General features: G+C 41.6%; 1 protein-coding gene across 1 annotated transcript in view; it reads left to right on the top strand.

The window, feature by feature from the left end:
* The window catches only part of LOC136856839 (scavenger receptor class B member 1), a 98,658-nt gene that overhangs the window by 35,060 nt on the left and 47,669 nt on the right, over nt 1-15,929 (top strand). The window lies entirely within an intron of this gene.

Below are 15,929 nucleotides of genomic sequence, written 5' to 3'. Positions count from 1 at the left end.
ATAAATAAATAAATAAATAAATAAATAAATAAATAAAATTCTTGCTTCCTTCCTTCTTTCCTTCCTTTCTTTTCTTACTTCTCGTTTCCTCTTTGTAAATAATGGCTAATACTGGCATGTTATTAATGCTTATGGATTCTGTCTGATAACTATAGCTGTGGTGTCTATATTTAGTTTTCATTTTTGAATGGGACTTCAGTTTGAAAGGAAATGGCCTCTGTACTACATCCCATCCTTTCACTCTCCTGAAGTTGAAGAGGAATGACAGTTGGTATTTTACGCTCTTATCTTCTCAGTTATTTTCGTAAGATGGAGGACTCAGGTTTAAGTTCCTGAAATGTCTCAAATTTGATACTGGCGGTGATTTTGTACTAATTCTCAGACCACTCTCCTAGGCAAGGACTGAGATGGGCATGTGGCACTGGTCATATAGCTGTAAGCTTGCATTCGCGAAGTGATTCATTTGGGCCTCACTGTCAGCAGTTACAGGCCGTTGCTATGGGAAGTTCCGAGAGAGAGACGGAGAATGATATTGTTAGGATGAGTTGCTATTAAGAAAATCTGACAGAACAGGGCATTACCAAGATCCGTCTCATTGAAACACTTGTATTATATGATTTCTCATATGGCTGTGAGAACTGGACCGTTAAGATTTGTGACAAAAGCCCACCGATGCCATTTGAAATGTGGTGCTAGCGTAGAATGCTACTTGTTCCTTGGAACGCAAGAAGAATCAATGCGTCCATGGCTCAGGAGCTGGAGATTTTAAAAATACTTTCTTCTCGTACCAATTAAAGAATATTTCAGTCCTTGGATACATCAGGAGACGACCTGGAGAAAATTTAGAGTTCATCGTAGAAGGGAAGGTCGATGGCAGTAAACCAAGGAGAAGGACTGCAACCACATGGATGGGAAGAGTAAAGGTGGTGGTGGTGATTATTGTTTTAAGAGGAAGTACAACTAGGCAACCATCCTCTATATAATACTAATCAGAGGGAAACAATGGAAGGGATCCGACACTTCGAAAAATGAAGATATCGGCCATAGTAAGACAAGGGCCACGAAGGGCTAGCCCTCGCAAACCTAATAGCGTCGGGGTCGGAAAAGAACAAGAGTTGACCGAGAGAGGTCGGATAGGATAGATGAAAGTGAGCAGCCCGGCACAAGTAAGTGGAAGCAATACCAGGACTCAGCTAAGGGCCCCGTGGTCGCCAACCCACGCTCCAAAGTTCAGAGCCCGTGGGGCCCCTTTTAGTCGCCTCTTACGACAGGCAGGGGATACCGTGGGTGTTATTCTACCGCCCCACCCACAGGGGGAGAGGGGAAGAGTAAATACTGTCATAGGCTTATCTTTCCTATGTGCCCTGAGGAAAGCCGTCCAGGATGGCGAAGCTACAGTAGAGATGTGACAAGCAAAGACAAAATCATTGGGATCACGACGCTCAAAAATTAGTGGTGATGACGTCGGCAATCCTCAAGATGATTTCCGCCGTTTCCCATTTTCATGCCAGGAAAATTCTGGGGCTGTCACTTAATTAAAGATACACCCACTACCTTTCCAGTCCTACCGCATCGTCAGCGAAAGTTTAAAAATGTGTTAGTTCGAAGTTAAAAGGGTAAGAAGAAAACAAAACAAACTCGCAACGGGAAATGTGTGAGAAAATGTTCTATTCTTGTTGTACAGTTTGAAGTGCTTTGTTATTGAACATTTCAAATTATGTGGATTCGACACTGCATGTTGCTTAAGCCCAGTTTTACGGCTGGTTGCCATTCTTGACACCAATTGTTTGCGGGGCTATGTGTTCAAGTACTGATGTTTCTGCGGGCTTTGGTAGTGTGGTGTGTTGTATGTAAATAAATATGTTTGTATTAAGAGAAACACAAACAACCAGTCCCCGCGCAAGACGCTGCTACAATCCCCAGTCCAGCCAAAAATCGAACCCAGAATACTCTCATCCAAAGGTCATTGAACTGGCCTTTCAGGGAAGGAGCCGGGCATGGGTTTGAGTGATTACTTGGCTTAAACCTGTCAACTATAGTGCGACCGCTTCTGCTTTTGCTTTATCTGTTTACCCTCCAGGGTCGTTCTCTCGGACTCAGCGAGGGATCCCACCTCTACCGCCTCAAGGACAGTGTTTTGGAGCTTCGGACTCTGGGTCGGGGATACAACTGGGGAGGATGACCAGTACCTCGCCCAGGCGGCCTCACCGGCGATGATGAACAGGGGCCTTGCGGGGGGATGGGAAGATTGGAAGACATAGACAAGGAAGAGGGAAGGAAGAGGCCGTGGCCTTAAGTTAGGTACCATCCCGGCATTTGCCTGGAGGAGAAGTGGGAAACCACGGAAAACCACTTCCAGGATGGCTGAGGAGGGAATCGAACCACCTGTACTCAGTTAATCTCATAAGGCTGAGTGGAGCCCGTTCCAGCCCTCGTACCACTTTTTAAATTTCGTGGCAGAGCCGGGAATCAAACCCAGGCCTCCGGGGGGCTGGCAGCTAATCACACTAACCACTAAACCACAGAGGAGGACTGTTTTATTCTACTCTTTGAGATAAAATAAAAACAATATTATTCTTTAAGATCACGACATAGCTCACAGGTCTGAGTATCTTAAGAGAGCAGGACTGAAACTATTCATGCGTGAAACCGTAAATGTATGATGCAGTGATGGCCGTGTTCCCTCAATATGGCGAGACCTAGAAACGTGTGTGTGTGTCATAGATTAAGACGACGTCATGGAGGTTAGAAGAGTTAAAGTTTTATATTTTATCCTTGATCTCACACTAACGCCGTGTACTCTAATGTACGCTCGGTCTATAGCTACTGTATGCGCTGTATCAAATGCCTCTGACGCATGGCTAATGGACATCAGTTGTCAGGCGACAGTGGTACACTAATATCTTCACATCAATGGCCTAAACCGGCCACAGCTCTACAGAAGGTCAATCTTGAAACCTGTTCCAAGACAACGCCAAGTTCAGCCGAAAGATAGCGAATATGATAATGACTAATATTCACAAACAGTTTGTTACATCACGTCCTCCTCGGTCACAAGACGTGTCGATGGTTGAACAGACTTTCGACTAGGCTTGCGTTATCATGTTTTTAGTTTCAGCACTACTCATTTTCATTTCAACTTTTCTATAAGAAGAATTATTATTTAAAAATTCCTTTTAATCAAAATATAAGTATATACTTACGTTATGTTTGTTAATATCCAAGTTAGTCAAACTGAAAACAAATTTCTCTTCTTACAGTAATAAAAACACCAACACTGTGATTTGAGGATAGTATCTTTGCGTCTTACTTGTGGGCCCTCAATTCGATTCCCAGTCCTTCAAGGCATTTTATTCATGGATAACGAGGTTCACTCAACCTTGTGAGATAGATTAAGAAACTGTTCGCTACGTGAGGTGGTGAATCCAGTCGAGAAAGACGATTGAAGGGATGACGTAACGCTGACCACGTGATACTCCAATATTTGTAATACCCATCTTGGCTGATCAAGGGGTGTGTGCCTTGGAATAGTTTATTTTTAAATCGTAATTTTTTTTTTCGAAGTATATGTTGATTAATTTCATAAAACTTATCAGGCAAATGCTGCAGCTGTACCTTCATTAAGGCCACGGTCGTTTCCTTCCCACTCCTAGGCTTTTCCTACCTCATCGTCGCCATAAGACCTATCTGTGTCGGTGTGACGTAAAGCAAATTAAACAAAATCAAAAACCTCAGTCTTGTCATCATCTTTAAAATTAAAATACTACACTGCACATGATAATAGCAGAGATAAGAACAATATGAATATAATAACGAAGGTCAAATAAAGACAAGTTTCAACTTTAAAATCGTAAAGAACAAACGGGCTTTTTAAAAATATGGATGACTTCATTAGTGCTTTCACAGTAAGAATTTGATACTCTTGCTCAAAATATACAGAATCTGTTGTCGGAATCTTTCATACAGTATTTAATGTCCGCCGAAGAGTGTCTTGATATCCATTCTGGACAAATCACGTTATATGATAAATTAAAAATGCATGGCTATCGACCTGAAAAAAAATGTTTGTGCAGGGGTGAGTAGCTCAGACGATAGACAGATGGCCTTCAGAGCTGAAGTTCGCGGGTTTGATTCGGCTCAGACCGCAGGTATTTTACGGTGCTCAGTTACATTAGTCTCGTGTCCTGAGAGACAAAGTTGTAGCAATACGGTGTGTCCGAAAACTGTAAATTTTGCTAGTGGAACATGAAGTGAATACTGTTATTCTTATTATTATTGAAAAGTTGTAAAATGACTATGTCCTGGTTGAAGGGAAGTAGACTGTTCGTAGCGTACTTGAAATACTGAGAAGAACGCGTTCAACTTAGAAACTCATCATCTAGGTCTCAAACGAAAGAGATGGAAAACCATCACTCATATACGGATGATTTTTACTCATATCTCTGGGAGTTATCTAATAGTCTAGCCATTTCGTATTTACTTCACAACAAATATTCAATTCATTCTAAGTTTGAACTTTCGAACTGACATAAAATCATGTTTACACTATTTCCTAGAACGAATCGCTGTGTATTGCGACAGAGAAAGATTTATCTCTGTAATTAAAGGTTATGAGAATCTGCAATGAATGGCCACATTTTAGCGACCATCGGATGGCTATTGATGATATCATTGACCTCTGCGATTAGAAATACCTAGGATTGGGAAGGAAACGAACGCGTCCTTAATTAACGTACAGCCCTAACATTTATCTGATGTGAGGATGGGCAACCACGGAAAACCATTTTCAGCACTGCTGACATTGGGGTTCGAACCCACTGTATCTCGAATGCAAGCTCACTGCTAAGTGCAGTAGTGAAATATTTGTTTCACGAATCACAGAAATACTTTTCACTCTTATTTAAAAAAATATGCATCTATATAAATAAAATTATTATTTTGTCTGTACACTTCAAAATGTTGGCCTCATACTTCGTAGTCTATTTTTTTTTTGCTATTTACTTTACGTCGCACGGACACAGATATGTCTTATGGCGACGATGGGATGGGAAAGGCATAGGAATGGGAAGGAAGCGACCGTGGCCTTAATTAAGGTACAGCCCCAGCATTTGCCTGATATTAAAATGGGAAACCACGGAAAACACTCTTCAGGGCTGCCGACAGCAGGGTTCGAACCCACTATCTCCCGATTACAGTCTATTTATTTAAGTCGAAAACAGGCTTAGTTCATTTTTCCCTACCGAGTGAGTTGGCTATGCGGTTTGGGCCACTTAGCAGTGAGCTTGCATTCGAGATACAGTGGGTTCGAACCCCAATGTCAGCAGTGATGAAAATGGTTTTCCGTGGTTGCCCATCCTCACATCAGATAAATGTTGGGGCTGTACGTTAATTAAGGACGCGTTCGTTTCCTTCCCAATCCTAGGTATTTACTATCTCATAGTCGCCATAAGACTTGTCTGTATTGATGAGAAGTGAAAGAAATAACAAAAAACGTCTATCTGTCTGCCCAGATGTTTGTCTGAAGATCTCGGGAATACAGCAGGACAGACTTTTTTAAACTCGGTATTTAAGTTCAGGGATATCCGGAGAATGCACTAAGCTATATGCAGAAAATTTTTGTTTCATGAATTGAAGGAATGTTAGGATGTTACAAATACAAGTATGTGAACATAGGAATCCTTGCGTCCCCGGAAACCTTCAACGTGATAGTGCGGCGTTAAATCACGAGAAAATGAAACTAAATAAAACAAAAATAAAGTCCGCCTCTGTGGTGTAGTGGTTAGTTGCCACCCCCGGAGGTCCGGATTCGATTCCCGGCTCTGCCACGAAATTTGAAAAGTGGTACGAGGGCTGGAACGAGGTCCACTCAGCCTCGGGAGGTCAACCGAGTAGAAGTGGGTTCGATTCCCACCGCAGCCATCCTGGAAGTGGTTTTCCGTGGTTTCCCACTTCTCCTCCAGGCAAATGTCGGGATGGTACCTAATTTAAGCCCGAGGCCGCTTCCTTCCCACTTCCTTGCCTGTCCCATCCAATCTTCCCATCCCTCCACAAGGCCCCTGTTCAGCATCGCAGGTGAGGCCGTCTGGGCGAGGTACTGGTCATTCTCCCCAGTTGTATCCCCCGATCCAAAGTCTGAAGTTCCAGGACACTGCTCTAGAGGCGGTAGAGGTGGGATCCCTCGCTGAGTCTGAGGGAAAAACCGATCCAGGAAGGTAAACAGATTAAGAAGAATAAGAAAACAAAAAACAATCCACCATAAACTCTTTTTCAATAATCCTTTATGCCTGATACTTCTTTTACAATTGGCCTTACGTTGCACCGGCACAGATATATCTTCTGACGATGAAGAGATAGGTAAGGGCTAGAAGTGGGAAGGAAGCAGCCGTGGCGTTAATTAAGGTACAGCCGTGGCATTTGCCTGATGTGAAAATGGGAAACCGCGGAAAGAAAGCATCTTCAGGGCTGCCAACAGTGGGGTTTGAACCCACTATCTCCCGAATTCAAGCTCACAGCTTCGCGCCCTCAACCACACGGGCAACTCACTTGGTCTGATACTTCTTACCGTATGAGCTATAATAATGGAGATAATCAAGAATTTAGGTTTTAACTGCCAAGTCTATCAACGGCGAGTATCTCTGACGTGGAAATATTGTTCAGTTATCATGATAACGAACAAGTTGATGGTAGTGGTGGTTGTGATTGTTTTTGAAGCTGAAGGAACGCGTGATCATTGCCCCTTACTGATCGGGAAAACTTTCGAAATGAGAAGGTAAACATGAAGGAAATTAATCCCTCGAGTATGAGTTGAAAAAGCAATGATAGTAGAGGGGTTTGGAAGCCTCGGCTTTATCACCGAATCGGAAGAATACAACATGTGATGGCCTACAATGTCGTCGACTTCTTCTTTTTCCCCCCATCCTGGCCGTTGTAAGGATTCAGCCTAGTTTTACGGCTGGATGCGTTTCCTGACGCCAACCTTATGTGGAGGGTTGTATTCACTATAGTATTGTGTGTTTCTGTCGTGGCTTTTAATGTGATGTATTTTGTATAGATGAAGATGTGTAATGACACGAACAACCAGTTTCCGAACCAGAGGAATGAACTATACGCAGTTACAAACCCCGACCGGACTGGGAATCGAACCCGGGATCCTGTGGACCAAAGACCAGTTAGCTGACCATTCAGCCAATGAGCTGCACATGGCATACAATGTCCTTAGTCACTAAAACTTGTAATATTACACAGTCTATTCTACTGCAACTCATCTCCGCTTGATGGTATCACTGTGCAGTTATACCAAAACTACCCCGTCAACGACAGGAACGATAGATAGTTTGAAATATAAAACAGTTTACAGTATATTTTGATGTAGAGTCGTTACAGCATATTAGCTGATTTTAAGTAAACTGTACTTGCTGTAACTACCCTACAGCCTCATGAGACCAAATGAGGAACTCTCTGACACTAGAGGCAGAGGGCCTAGTGAAGAAAGCCAAGTAATGCGGTTGAAGATGTCACCCCGAGCTCCAATATTTGCACGCCATTACAGAATTCATTCGAAGTTGAAGAGTGGGAAGTAATATGGTAGCCGAGTTGAATAGCGCAGATGGTAGAGCACTGGCCTTCTGAGCTCAAGTTGGTGGGTTCAATCCCGGGCCAGTTCGATGGTATTTGAAGGTGCTCAAATACGTCAGCCTCGCGACGCTAAGAAAGGAATACACACAAATGCAGCGGAGAAAGTATAGGGATTATGTCGGGTCTGTTGAGGAAGATATTATCAGACATCCACAGAGATTTTGGAAATTTATTAATTGCAGATCAAAATCTAGGCGGCTACCCTGTATGATGATTAATGAAGACAAGGAAATTAACTCACTGAAAGAAATTCTGGATAATTTTGCTGACACTTTCAAAAATTTCCATCCACCCTGTGTTCCCTGTAATTCTCACACCGAACAATTAGGGGAAATTAACTTTTTTTTGCTAGGGGCTTTACGTCGCACCGACACAGATAGGTCTTATGGCGATGATGGGATAGGAAAGGCCTAGGAGTTGGAAGGTAGCGGCCGTGGCCTTAATTAAGGTACAGCCCCAGCATTTGCCTGGTGTGAAAATGGGAAACCACGGAAAACCATCTTCAGGGCTGCCGATAGTGGGATTCGAACCTACTATCTCCCGGATGCAAGCCCACAGCCGCGCGCCTCTACGCGCACAGCCAACTCGCCCGGTGGAAATTAATTTATCATCAGTGGTAACTTCGGCATCGGAAGTCTGCAACATCTTGAAGTCGATGGATACGAAGAAGTCTTGTGGTCCAGATCACATTCCAGGAACTGTGTTGCGTGAGTGTGCTGAGGAGCTGGCAACCCTACTTGTCACGATAACGAACTGGTCTCTTCGTACAGGCAATTTTCCGTCCGAATGGAAGAAAGGATATGTTATTCTAGTCTTTAAGAAAGGTGACAGATATTTATTTGTCAATTACAGACCAGTAGTTCTTCTTTTACTCATTTCCAAAGTAGCGGAAAGAGTCGTATACACAGCCTTGTACAGTTCAGTCAGTGGTTTAATTAATATTACCCAGCATGATTTTGTCCAGAAATGCTCAACTGCCACCAATCTTGCTGTGTACTCCCACTTCATATCTAGCGCTCTGGACAATTGCAAGCAGGTTGATGCCGTATACACGGACTTTTCCAAGGCTTTCGACTCTGTGCAGCATAATGCTCTTCTGACTAAGTTGTCAGCATATGGCATTCATGGAAGCTCTCCTGAATGGTTTAAATGCTATCTTTACGACAGGAGGTATTCAGTAATATACGAGGGTACAATTTCTCGTCCTTATCAGCCTATGTCTGGCGTTCCACAAGGTTCACTACTGGGACCTTTATGTTTCCTTCTATTTGTTAATGATCTGCCACCACAAATCCATTCGAGCAACTACCTGCTCCATGCTGATGACCTTAAAATCTACAGGGTGATTGAAAAGATGAGTGACTGTGAATTGTTACAGTCTGATATAAATAATATTAGTGATTGGTGCAAAAATTGGCATTTAACCCTAAATATTTCAAAGTGCAGTGAAAATTGCAAGTTAATGTATTCAATTACCATATAAAGGATCAAGAAGTGAAGCGTGTTAATAAAATTAACGATCTTGGTGTTATTTTTAGTAATCAAAATGGTCTATCTTTCAATGAGCATGTGTTAAATATCGTTAACAAGGCATTTAAAACGTTTGGCTTCCTCAAAAGATATTGCAAGAGTTTTAAACCTGTTGTCCCATTTAAAACACTGTATTTCTCGCTTATACGATCTAGTCTAGAGTACTATTCTGAAGTGTGGATCCCCTCACAGCAATACTTAGTTAATGAGAGCGAGTACAGATCCGATTCTCGAAATGGATCAGTAAAACGTGTTTGGGTATCAAGCTGTCATCGATATATTATGATTTGTTTTGTACAAACATGTGTATTGAGTCTCTTAGGACTAGGCGCAGGTATGTCCATGCACGTTTCTTACATAAATGTATCGGTAATTTCCTTGACTGTCCCAATTTACTCCAGTTGCTCCCAATTCATGTTCCTTCCCGCAACACCCGACAGGCTGTCACCTTTCACTTACCCAGGTGCAGAACGAAATCACACAGGAACTCTTGGTTTATGCAGGCCCTAAGATCCTTGAACGAAATTAGCGCGATAGTGGATGTATTTCACTCGTCAGCTAGTGAAATTCGCAGACATCTTATGGACACTTCATAGACAGAGTGTTTCTTGTATCTTGTTCTGCGTATTTTGTAACTGAAAGTTATACTTCCTTCGGTCATTTCAGATGTATAAACAATTTTCTGTTTTCATGTCTTTTTTTCTTCCTTATGTTTTTTGTAAATATGTATATAGTATATATTGCTTAGTTGTAATTAGTAGTAGTAGTAAGTGCTGTTAATATTGTTATTATTTGAATGTATTATATCATCTGTAATTTGATAATTAATAACTCTGTTGATGATAAATGAACAAATCAAATCAAATCAAATCAAATCAAATCAAATCAAATCAAATCAAATCAAATCAAATCAAATCAAATCAAATCAAATCAAATCAAATCAAATCAAATCAAATCAAATCAAATCAAATCAAATCAAATCAAATCAAATCAAATCAAATCAAATCAAATCAAATCAAATCAAATCAAATCAAATCAAATCAAATCAAATCAAATCAAATCAAATCAAATCAAATCAAATCAAATCAAATCAAATCAAATCAAATCAAATCAAATCAAATCAAATCAAATCAAATCAAATCAAATCAAATCAAATCAAATCAAATCAAATCAAATCAAATCAAATCAAATCAAATCAAATCAAATCAAATCAAATCAAATCAAATCAAATCAAATCAAATCAAATCAAATCAAATCAAATCAAATCAAATCAAATCAAATCAAATCAAATCAAATCAAATCAAATCAAATCAAATCAAATCAAATCAAATCAAATCAAATCAAATCAAATCGTGGCGGTAGTTTTACTAACTCGTAAAATAACGCCTAAGGGACAAACTTTCGGCACAACGGCGAGTCCAAAAATCGTTAAAATAGTTAGTGGGACATAAAACCAATAAGATTATTATTAGTAGTATGGTCAAGAGTAGGATTTATAACCTAACTGTCTTCTCTCTCTGGCTCTTGATACTAACTGCTTTCCATTACAGTCTTAAATTCGCTCTTCCTGGAGAAATACCAGATAAGTTAATTTTTTTCGTTTCTTTTAATTTTTGCAGTAACATATTAAGTTCAATGCTCTCCATTCTTTGGCACTAACAAGATAAGTTATTTCATCATAATGCTGAAAAAGCCAAATTTTGCTTCCCGATTATTCCAGAATACAAACCAGTTCCCCGTAAGGACCAGACATCTTGTCAATATTCTGAATATTGTTAATAGAAGTGGATTCAACCAGATTAGTCAGTTTGTCTCATGTGCAACACATTTTCTGTGATTACTGTAGTCGTGGGCATTATTATCTTGTAAATGAATTATTGACAGTGGATTTACACAGCCGCTTCTGTTAAGGAGAGCTATTAAATGTTACTAGCAAACAATACACACATGTGACATACATGCTTTAGATTTTGGAGGGCCATATAGGAAAATAATTCCTGGTCAATAAAGAACACGTCAGTTTCATTCCAATCCAAAGAGAGATACTTCATTCATTTCTTGAATTAAACAAAATCCAACATAAACCATCACTTCAAAAGCTGTTTCATATAACGATTTGACAACATTTGGTGAACCGTTGATTTAGTATTGTTTAAAAACATAAAAATGCCTCCTCTGAGAACTTTTAACTTTTGACCTATCTTGTTGTCCGGCTCCATTTAACCATAACTGGTTAATTCCCCTGGCATGGGGACTGGGTGTATGTGTCGTCTTCATCATCATTTAATCATCACGACGCACAGGTCGCCTATGGGCGTCAAATCAAAAGACCTGCACCTGGCGAGCCGAAGTCTTCGGACACATCCCGGCACTAAAAGCCACACGCCATTTCCATTTCATTACTTCTCTTGTTATTTACCCGGATGAGTGAATTATTGACAGAGGTGGTAACCGAACCGAAGCCAACAAAGCAGGAAACAACAACAACAACAACAAAACTACTACTACTACTACTACTACTAATACTATTCAGTAGGTCGCTAGTTTATTTTTTCTTATTTTTCATCATCATCATCATCATCATCATCATCATCTGTTTACCCTCAAGGTTCGGTTTTTCCCTCGGACTTAGCGAGGGATCCCACCTCTACCGCCTCAAGGGCATTGTCCTGGAGCTTCCGACTCTTGGTCGGGGGATACAACTGGGGAGTATGACCAGTACCTCGCCCAGGCGGCCTCACCTGCTATGCTGAACAGGGGCCTTGTGGAGGGATGAGAAGATTGGAAGGGATAGGCAAGGAAGAGGGAAGGAAGCGGCCGTGGCCTTAAGTTAGGTACCATCCCGGCATTCGCCTGGAGGAGAAGTGTGAAACCACGGAAAACCACTTCGAGGATGGCTGAGGTGGGAATCGAACCCACCTCTACTCAGTTGACCTCCCGAGGTTGAGTGGACCCCGTTCCAGCCCTCGTACCACTTTTCAAATTTCGTGGCAGAGCCGGGAATCGAACCCGGGCCTCCGGGGGGTGGCAGCTAATCACGCTAACCACTACACCACAGAGGCGGACTTTGTTATTTTTTAACTTTTTAATGTCCATCGGGTCAATGGACGTGGCGTGTAGGGACTGAGGATGACTGCTGTGGTGATCCTCCCGAGGGAGTGTCACGTTTCCGGAGTATCTGATGGACCTCATGGCATGCCCAGGGAGTCTCGTGTTTCTCCTTTTCTTGTAAGTTGTTTTCATTGTGAACATGTATCTGGCCTGTTAAGTTCAATGATAATAAATAAAATACTACTACTACTCAGGATGAAAACACTGAGGAAGTGTCACGGTCACCTTTAAAATAAGTAATGGGAGTACTCGGTGCCTTATCACAAATGTGTGTGCTATTACACGCGAGTACACCACTCGCCATTTTATAGGCGCTATTAATCCGCAGTCGTAAAACTCGAACTGTGACGTAGACAGACTTGTGGGGTTGTGTAGCGGTAAGGTGTTTGTCGAGACTCAAATGGAAGTTTTGTGACAGTGGACATTTTCTATCAAGAAGGGTGTTTATATATATATATATATATATATATATATATATATATATATATATATATATATATATATATATATTTGCCAGTTGTTTTACGTCGCACCGACACAGATAGGTCTTATGGCGACGATGGGGCAGGAAAGGGCTAGGAGTGGGAAGGAAGCGACCGTGGCTTTAATTAAAGTACAGCCCCAGCATTTGCCTGGTGTGAAAATGGGAAACCACGGAAAACCATTTTTAGGGCTGCCGACAGTGGGATTCGAACCTACTATCTCCCGAATACTGGATACTGGCCGCACTTAAGCGACTGCAGCTATCGCGCTCGGTGAAGGGTGTATAAAGACGCACAATGATCTTATTTCTTTCTGTTTCGGTCGGTTGACTAACACGACTGAATAATCACTCACATTCAGGTCTTAAGGTTATGGTATCGAATCCTGGTGCAGTGGGTTGACTGTGAGAAATAAGTGCCAGTAAATTTACTGGCTCCCTTCATACGACAAATTTCTAATGCTCTGTTATTTTGGTATCGAATTCTGGTCCACAGTAGGATCCAATCAACCGCGGTTCCGCATTATCCGAGATGAAATCGCAACTGTAATACACAATTTATCGGCCGGTGGATGTGGGATTCTTGAAATGTGAAGTCGCCCCTATGTGGTTCGAATTCTACGTTCAGTGGATATGATCACGATATTAACAGTCGCGCAAAAACGTCAGCTGCAATTGGCTTGCTTGATTTTAATATTAGTAAAGGAGATCGAAAACTAAATCTGTACCATAATAAATAACACAAGCATTCACATCAGTAAGTTTTTTTGTATTACAGGGTTATCACTTAACCGAGATAACACTGGTCCACGTTATATAGTATAATTCAGATTCTATAGCAGACCTAAATGACGCAATGTCAAAAAACCCGCTTCCTTCTTCTTCTTCTTATCATCATCATCATCATCATCATCATCATCATCAATTAGGGCTGGCACTAAATTCAATAAAATCGTGGCATGATTCTATTCTCAAAAATGAATTTATTCGTTTTAGTTCATGGCTTAACGTGTCCATCCGATAGATGAATTGCCATCAAAAGCCTCATATGCCCTCCTTTCATATGAATACTGATGATATATTTGGAATTGAATTCAGGGTTTTTGCACGCAATCTGGTGATTAGAAATTATGTACCAACACTTCTTCTACCATGCCGACTAACATTCTGATGGTCAAAAGTTTTCCAGCAACGGGACTCGAACTAGTTAACCATGGTGTCAGAGCAAAAATATTTGACGTCTTAAGATCATATTATTTTTTCCCTAATAAAAATAACCACTATGAAATATTTTTACAGATATAGAGAAAGCCCCCGAAAATGTCAAGTGCTCTGCTCGGTACAAATAGCATCGTCCATTATGCACCCAATCTGAATAGGAAGTATCTACTTTCGTCTTTAGTCAAAAGTCTTTTAGTTGTAACTCTTAAGCGTCTGTCTTCTAACAAGGTCTGGTGACTGACCGCCTGTAACAACCAATGCCGTGTGCAGTCTCGTAAATGAAATACAATGACGTGATTGCTGTGAATTAGCAGACAAAGAGGAGACAAGCTGGATGGTCTGGGGTTTTCTCGCTGCCTGCTGGGTCCAAGCTGGATCCGCTTGAGATCCTATGTCAATGAAGAGATATCACTAGAACTAAAATGTGAGATCGTACGCTTGTTATTTCGCGAATGTCTTCGGATTAAACCGATTCAGAAGATATAATAATTGTGATATCAAACATGGGTTTAGTTTTGTCGACTTCCTTTTCGTGCTGTCTATTTTTATCATCATCATCATCATCATCATCTGTTTACCCTCCAGGTTCGGTTTTTCCCTCGGACTTAGCGAGGGATCCCACCTCTACCGCCTCAAGGGCAGTGTCCTGGAGCTTCAGACTCTTGGTCGGGGGATACAACTGGGGAGTATGACCACTACCTCGCCCAGGCGGCCTCACCTGCTATGCTGAACAGGGGTCCTGTGGAGAGATGGGGAGATTGGAAGGGATAGGCAAGGAAGAGGGAAGGAAACGGCCGTGGCCTTCAGTTAGGTACCATCCCGGCATTCGCCTGGAGGAGAAGTGGGAAACCACGGAAAACCACTTCCAGGATGGCTGAGGTGGGAATCGAACCCACCTCTACTCAGTTGACCTCCCGAGGCTGAGTGCACCCCGTTCCAGCCCTCGTACCACTTTTCAAATTTCGTGGCAGAGCCGGGAATCGAACCCGGACCTCCGGGGGTGGCAGCTAATCACGCTAACCACTACACCACAGAGGCGGCCTATTTTTATCCAAACTTATATTCCATTCTCGGGGATCTTAAAGAGTGTAGCAATTTTAAACTGACACGTTAGAGAACAAGGCGAAATAAATTGTTTTCCTGGCTCATAAATATTAATTAATGATGAGCATAGTGGCCTCCGATTCAGAGGACTCCCGAACTCTACTCGCGGCTGTGCTGGGGATTTTAGCAATCTCTGGTTAGATCTGAAGCCTTTTAAGTACACATCTTCACTTATACACAACATAAACACACAGTAGAGAATATATCACACCATATAGGGTTAGCGGCAAAGAGGGCATCTTGCTCTCACCAGATACCTGCGAAAATTAGTAGTAAAGAAGAAGAAGAAGAAGATGATGAAGAGAATTGTTAGTCAGTGTTGAGGAGGGAATTGTAGTGTATTTTGTATGAGCTGGTGTAAGAACGAATACCCAGTCTCTGAGTCACATGAATTCACCACACACGATTAAAATCCAATGACTCGGCCTGGAGTCTAATTAGGAACCCCACCGAACGAGTTAGCAACGGGTTTGGGTCTTGTCACTGGCTTCTAATACCACTATCCAAATCCCTGAAGATGGTTTTCCGTGGTTTCCCATTTTCACACCTAGAAAATGCTGAGGGTGTATTTTAATTAATGCCACGGTTGCTTCCTTCCTAGCCCACCGTTCCCGCAAGACCTCTTTGTGTTGATGCGACGTAAAACAAATAACTTGGAACCCCCTAATTCGAAGAACATTCATCCACGGAGTCAAACGACAAAAGTGATGTAATGTTATTCTAACATCCTCCTTCTCAGAATATACATAATCAGATAAACGATAAATATGGGGGGGTCAAGTGGCCTGTCACTGAGAGATCGTGGGTTGGACTGATAATGATTATCTTACAGCAGCAATAACAACAA

The sequence above is a fragment of the Anabrus simplex genome, chromosome 1 (genome assembly GCF_040414725.1).
Source record: "Anabrus simplex isolate iqAnaSimp1 chromosome 1, ASM4041472v1, whole genome shotgun sequence".
Classification (NCBI taxonomy): Eukaryota; Metazoa; Arthropoda; class Insecta; order Orthoptera; family Tettigoniidae; genus Anabrus; species Anabrus simplex.
The sequence above is the reverse complement of the archived record's forward strand: the minus strand, read 5'-3'. Positions and strand labels throughout refer to the sequence as shown.